Below are 6,723 nucleotides of genomic sequence, written 5' to 3'. Positions count from 1 at the left end.
TACAAATATGTCATGCCAAACGTTAAACAGTCCTATAGAGTTGGGCATTTAGGATGCATAAGCATCCAAGTTTTATTACCATGCAAGCTTTTTTTTACTCTATATTAAGGAAAATATTGAACTATGGGATGTAGAAATGTGACTAACAGATAAAAGGACTTAAATCTTTGCCTTCTCAGGGGCATCGACAGGGGATGGGCTGCAGGGGCTGTAGCTCCCTCCTCCCCTCCCCCACGCAATAAAAAAGAGAAGATATTTTTGCTTTTTAGTAGATTTTTTTACCCAAAAATTTAATATTAGTAATTTTTTCCCAAAAAAAACCATTTTTTGTCAATAGCTATAGTTTTTTTTTAATTTTTTTCTAGAAATTTAATTTTTTCTAAACAACTGGGTTTTTGAAATTTTTTTCAGAAAATGTATTCTTTGAAATTTCCTTTTTAAAAATGTTTCCAAAACATTCAACTTTTCAAATTTTTTTACAAAAAATGTAATTTTCTGTAAATCATTATGAATTATTTGGTTTTTTTCTCCAAAAATATATAGTTATTCAGAAAAATAATTTTTTTTTAATTTTTTGTGAAAAACTATTGATTTTTGAAAATCTTTTCCAAAAAATTTAATATTTTAAATTCAATTTTCGATTTTATTTTTGGTGAATAACTATATATTTTTGAATTTTTTTTTTCAAAAAATTATAATTTTTCCATTTAGTTTAGAAAATAAATCCAAAAAACAACCCCCCCCCCCCCCCTATTATTCTACTTTTCTCGTCCCTAATCGAGATACATTTTTTTTTCTTTTCTTTAGATTTTTTAAGAGTATACTACTCAGGAATTAAATAATAATGGCAACTGCTAAGAAAAAGAAAATTAATTATTTTAGATATCCAATTTCATCAAGCTGGCTGACTAAAAACTACACACAATTTACATCACTACTTATCCCCACTCCTACATAAATCTAAGCATCCTCAACTCGAACAAGTTGCAACACATCCCAATTTCTTTTCTTGTGCGCAACATATGTAGAACCATATATAAATTCTACACATGGACAGAATAATGAACAATGAGTCTCCAACAACACCCACATGTTTGTCTTATTAAGCTTTAAATCCTGCGTTTTCCTCCCCTCTTGGATGCATACATTATAAATAATATATGTATACACAGAAATCAAGAAAAAAAGATTATATCAAGAGATTTACCATGAAGAAAATATAACTTAACCATGTAGGTACGTAATTTTGGAATGTTATTTCAAGGAATGGATGGCAAAATGAAAAGTTCATTTATGCAAGATTATGATGCAAAAAAAAATTTGACAGGTGAAGTCAATGGATTTATGAAGACTTATTTACTTTTCACAGATTGTAAAAATATATCATAAATTAGAGGTAAAGAGTCATTTATGAGCGTGAGTTTGTTAAAATACATACAATTCAAAAGCAAACTATGTAGGTATATTGTACATTATACCTTAAAGAAGCGTCAAGAAAATTATACATACATTCATAGGTGCCCTAGTCAAACACGTTTTCAATGCATGTTATTTTTATTAAAAATAATACATTTCCCCATATGTGGATCTAAGCTGTAAAGTTACTTTTAATATCGACACATCCCTTATTTATTTATGGTATATATGCGAAGCAAAAAAAATACTCAAGTGGCGCGAAATTCAAAACAATTAGGTAAAGCCAATCAGAGTCTCATATCAAAAATAAATGAAGGACAGCAGTTGACTGTATATCATCACATAGGGATCCTCATTGCATGCCTAACCCTTTGCTCCTAAATAATATTTATAGAAGAAAATAAATCAATAAAACATGAGCAAACTAAATAAAAAATATTAATAGTCCCAATCGTCTTGTAGCAAAATAAAAAAATACAACTCGCATTCAAACTTCTATGTGGAAAATAACTGATTCATACAACCAAGCATGCAGATTCTAGACCTTAAAAATTACTAGAGTAACTATGACAAAAGAATATCTTCTGATTAAAGAACTCAAGTACCTTAGGAAAAAAATGAACATCTTCAAGAAACCGTTAATATCCTCCAATCGGAGAATAAGAAGCTACATAAAATCTAAGTCATATTTTCAAGAGACGATGAAAGTAGAACTTCCCCTTATAATCGTACGTTTAAATCAATCCATGAATTTAGAATTATACCGGCTCTGACGTCACACTCCATCGACAATAAAAAAAAGGAAAATGCGAGCTGAAAAACACACATCAGTCCAAAAACCGTAATTAACATACTTAGTAAATTTGAAGTTACCTTAGATAGTCGGAAGTTGGGAGAGAGAACCTGAGCCAACTCATTCTTACTTGTGGGGCACTTTTCCCGAAATTTTCTGTGTGGGTGTTCCCCCAATAGCTCTATTGGGTTCAAATCAGGAGATTGAGCTGACCATTGCATAATAGATATGACGTGAGAGGCTTCTATCTTTTCCAAGAAGTTTTTGCAGACCTTGAATGTATGTTTTGGGTCGTTGTCTCGTTGAAAAGCAAGTTGTGGAACATTTTGAATAATGCTTTGAAAGATATCACAAATGCCTTTCTTGAAAAACTTACAACAAGAATGCCAAAGGTCTATAAAGCAGTTATAGTGGCAAAGAGAGGATTTTTGATGAAGTTAAAATTTAAACAAATAAATGCTTATATCCATATTTAACCTTAACTTTTCCTCATTTTAATACCCTAATTACTGTGTTACCTGATGATAAAGTCATAGATAGTTAGAAAAATAAGTGAAATTTCATTTTATTTCCAAACTTTTCTTGCCAGTGTTTATTACTCAGTTGATTATTTTTGGATATATGCATTCAAAAACCAAATGACCCTATTATAAAATATGAAATAGCAAAAAATAAAGAAGAAAAAGTGATTTCATTAGACAATTCCCAATGAATTTGTTTGGTTTTTTTCCTTATTTAACGAAAAAATTAAGAACTATAATGATACCTACATATTTCCGGAAAAATGTTATAACATATATATATACAGAGTGGGGACCCAAAACGTGCATTTTTAATTACAAGGTTTCATTATGGAACCAAACGTGAGCTGAAACAAAAATAAAGAATTTTTATTTTTATCCCACGTCTTTAAGTGTCAAAATTCCGGAACAACAACAAAAAGGCAACAATTGTGCGATCGCCTCTACATCGATGTCAGTAGCGAGAAAGCTGCAAATACAAATGGCATCTCCATCCGGACTACCTACAACATAAAAAATTACATTACATCCCCATACACTCAAGAAGAACCGAAACTTATGCATCAGCAATATATTTGACTTCTTACATACCTCCATGTGGCCCTCCTCCAGCCTGATTTCAACCCCCTTGACATGACAGTTTGGATTCTCTTCGAGAAAAATGCCTCCTTCACATCTCCCCACTCTGTATATTCAAGGTTGAGTGACTATTATTATAAGATCATTGTTAAAAAAGGTAAGCAATTTCTTATCAATCATTTAAATGCACATTTGTCTTTCTTTCTTTTTAAATGATAGGCTTTAATGTTAATACAAGGAGTAAATAGTAAATAGCTCATTAATATGAGCTTCATGCCACTCAAATTGCAAAAACTCTTATACAATAGTAATGAAGAACCTTTTCTTCTTCCTCATATATTTTTATATTTTGGTTAGAGAATCCATAAATTTGATATGTATCATCATCACATCAATTTCAATCGATAGACCTCTTTGTATGTAAAAGGTTAGCCTATTCTATCTTTGTCATGAACACTTTTTATTCAACATATATATGTATATACCTAGTACCATACAATACAATACCTATAGTGAAAGGAAACAAAGAGGAAGTTGTCTCAGCAAACAAACAGACCTCTGTTTGTAAAGAGAGAAAAATCAATATGAATAGATATTTAGTATTGTCACAACATGGAAATACAAAAAAAAAAAAAAAACTGTTGATGTCTTTTGTGTAGGCATTGATTAAAGGTTCAAACAAGACCAAATCAAAAAATAGGAAATCACATTGAGGTCATTGATGGAAAGAAAAAAAGTTTCTCCCAAGATTTTATAAAAATTTCTTCTTCACCCTTGAAATTTAAAAAAAAAACAACAACATAGAGTTAAATACATTTAAATTTGGCCATTCCATTACTCATTTTCACAAAAAAACAGATTTGACAAAAATTTGATATGTGGTATCATTATTAGTAGTCCTACTCAGAAATACAATATTGGATATGTAATTCAATTAAACAATGACGTCTTTAAGATGAAATAATTAACAAATTTTTGATATTTGTTTGATTTTGGATATATCGTAAACCAATGCATTGAGAGACAGGCATTACCTATATATCATTGAAGAATTAATTATTAGATTTAAAATTTTTTGATTAACCATGTATTTTAAAGTTCGTCATTTTTGCTTTTTGAAACATTTAGCAGTGCCTGCATCGTTATCATCTTTTTTTAATAGGAAATAACAATTTTTTAGGGATAGCATAATTAATATTTATTAATGATATTCTGTAGTTCTACAAAACTTATTTTTTCAAAAAGTTCACTTGACTTCCATTTATTTTATATAAAAAGATTACTTTTGATCATAAGTAGATAATTTCACCTAGAAAATACATACAAACCCCTTGATAAAATTTCGATTTCTACATATTTTTTTATTGAAACTTTAAGATCATTTAGTAATAATGCAGTACTACACTTTTGAATTTAAAAAAATTACTCAAATTTTGAGTTGTCGTTGACTTACTGCAGCTCAAAAAAAAAAAGGTGCAAATAAAAATATTGGAAAATTGAACATGGAATATCATAAAATTAAGTATTAAAAGGTTTTTTGTTGTGTTTGGGATTCGAACTTGATACATTAAATTGTTCTTATTCAAAGGCTAAAATTATCTTGATTGTAATTTGACTGAATAAGTCCTCTGTGTTTCTTTTGTACTTAAGTTTCAATCTAATATGAAAGGAAGAAATATTTCAAATAGTATAGCAAATTTAAAAATTAACAAATTCTAAATTTCACAACACTCATATCCAAAAATATTATTGACATCCTAACAACTATGGATGCAAAGTACATTTGTGTGGCGATAACATAAAAGCAAGCTGAGATGATATTTCTCAATATTACGACAGTATGATAAACGTATCCGTTGATATGAGTACCATAATTTATATCTATTAAAAAAAGTAATAAAGTATTTGGGAGCCGCGGTTTTTAAGGTTAACTAAATCTGATAAAAATTGGTTATTTGGTAACACTGATCATAAAAGATACTGAAAGAAGAAAGAAATCAGCTGGTTAAGAACATGCCTCACGAACTGAAATTGATTAAACAGATGACATCAAAATTTGATTTAAAGTTCGCATACTGCACGATCAAATTGACTGAATTTGTATATAAATGTTCATGAAAAAATTTAAACAAATTTTCTTCATATTAATAACTTGTTGGACAGTTTTTCAGTGGTTTAATATTGTATTTGAATCTTTAAAAATGCATCTTCGGTTTTCATTGTAGTAAAAACTTAAATTGCGTATTTCTCTGTTTCATCTAAAAGATTCCAACCTCCTTTTATGTTATCGCCACACATTTATAAATGTGTACGAGTGTTGATAAGATCTGAAATCAGTATCGCCTAAAACAAATACTGCATATTTGTTTTAGTAAAAATGATATCAAACTTGAATGAGAAAGGAACTGAATTATTTTTATAAAATAATATTATCATAACTGATAAATTATTTATGTATTTGTAACCTACAATTCACCTAATTTATTTATTCGATTTTAATAAAAACCAATGCCAAATGAAAGTTGAATCAAATTTTTTTCCCCTTAGTCAATATTGTAAGCCGTAACAAAAATGGCCTAGACTCGACCTTGATCACTAGACTACAATAGTTGACAATTTGATATCTAACAATCAATTAGATTGACAATTTTTATATTAGTTGGATAACGCCATAGGGTTAACTCGGGTAATATATGCACTGGATAATATAAGACAATCTAAAATTCACTTTCTTTTGATAAATGGCATCATCTTTCAGCCATGTTGCATTCAAGCCAATTGTTCTAACTATGTGAAGAAGATATGTAGTTGGTACTTTAACCCTTTTTCACATATTTTTATTTTTTTTCATTGTTCTCTGTTAGTGGAACAAAGATAAAATAGTAAACATGGAATACAATGCAAATAAATGTCTATGTGGTAATAAACATTATTTTCTATGATGATATGTTTTTTAGAGATATAATAAAATATATGAAATGATTCTGAGGGGTAATATGTGACACACTATTTGGGATCAGGCTTTTAAACGTTTCAATATTTTGGTTTTCCTTTCAGCCTTCTGTTCAATTTTATATTCTTCATTCATCGTTCAGCCATTATTTCCATTCCGTTCCAGGTTCCAATTATAAGGTAGTACCATATACGCTGTAAAATCAATTTGATAGTGTCAGGGAAAACTAGGTTTCAAGATTTTAACATGATTATCTGGTGAATATTAGCGTTAAAATGAGCTAGAAATGACTAAAATCAGACCACATTCATTTTCGAGAAGGAGTCCAATAAGGAAAAGTATAGACAATATAATTCGTGCACAGTACAGCAACAAGCCAAGAAAAACTGGACTGTGGACTAGTCGAGAAACTCAAAGAAACCCCGCAACCTCGACTACGTTGTCGATGAGGTTCCGCTGGT

Source organism: Lepeophtheirus salmonis, chromosome 14 (assembly GCF_016086655.4).
Source record: "Lepeophtheirus salmonis chromosome 14, UVic_Lsal_1.4, whole genome shotgun sequence".
Lineage (NCBI taxonomy): Eukaryota > Metazoa > Arthropoda > Copepoda > Siphonostomatoida > Caligidae > Lepeophtheirus > Lepeophtheirus salmonis.
The sequence above is the reverse complement of the archived record's forward strand: the minus strand, read 5'-3'. Positions refer to the sequence as shown.